Genomic DNA, 1,005 nt, shown 5'->3' on the forward strand with positions numbered 1-1,005 from the left:
AATTCAGCCCTGCCTCCCTTGAATATTTACCCTGTGAAAAATCCTCTATTTGAGTAATGAGTATAAAGTTTTGGCTCCAGTTTTTACATCAGGAGACAGATCAGTCTTCATCCATTTTCTGTTGCTTATTAAAACAATCCTGGAAACTGGGTAATTTATTTAAAAAGGAATTTATTTCTTACAGTTTTGGAGACTGAGAATTCTAAGATTGAGGGGCTGGATCTGGTGAGAGCCTTCTTACTTGTGGGAACTCTCTGTGGTGTACGAGTTTTTATTTCATTTTATCTTTTCTTTTTCACATCAGACAGGTAGTGTACTGATATCATAGCAAGGACTGAGGGAGCCAGATCTCATATGAGCTTGAAAAGACAATAGTCATGTTTCTGAACTACAAATGGATCATAGCATGAGTTACAGAGAACATTCAAACCATTGCAAGAGCTAACAACTTCTATCTCTGTGTGGTTTATTAAACTAGTTTTAAAGGAAATAGAGAAATTATATAGAAGTTTAATAGTTTTAGAAGATGGATTTACTGATATAATAGCAAATAACTAAAGGATTTTATTAATCTGGTAGCCATAGCTCTTTTATCTGGGAACCGAAGGTTCTAGATTAGATCAAGAGAAAAGCCAACGTTAGAGGAACACAAGATCAACACAAGTGGTGGTCCTGAGAATAAAAAATGCAATGAAAAGGGTATCTGAGATGACACTAGGATATAGGTAAAAGCCAACCCAAGGGCCTTGAAGTCTGCATTATGCTGACTCTTTTTTCTTTTCCTTTTTTTTTTGAGACTGAGTCTCTCTGTCGCCTAGGCTGGAGTGCAGTAGCTCGATCTTGCAAACTCAGCCTCCGGATTCAAGCGATTCTGCTGCCTCAGCTTTCAGAGTAGCTGGGATTACAGGTGTGTGCCACCATGCCCAGCTAATGTATGTATTTTCAGTAGAGACAGGGTTTCACCATGTTGGCCACTTTGGTCTTGAACTCCTGACTTCAAAAGAT

The 1,005-nt window shown here is 38.3% G+C and overlaps 1 non-coding gene across 1 annotated transcript; it reads right to left on the reverse strand.

Moving 5' to 3' along the window:
• Positions 1-298: 298 nt before the first annotated feature.
• Positions 299-400, reverse strand: LOC129464282 (small nucleolar RNA U13). The gene has a single exon (XR_008651521.1). It is a non-coding gene; the product is annotated as a small nucleolar RNA U13 (small nucleolar RNA).
• Positions 401-1,005: the final 605 nt, after the last annotated feature.

The sequence above is a fragment of the Symphalangus syndactylus genome, chromosome 15 (genome assembly GCF_028878055.3).
Source record: "Symphalangus syndactylus isolate Jambi chromosome 15, NHGRI_mSymSyn1-v2.1_pri, whole genome shotgun sequence".
Taxonomy (NCBI): domain Eukaryota; kingdom Metazoa; phylum Chordata; class Mammalia; order Primates; family Hylobatidae; genus Symphalangus; species Symphalangus syndactylus.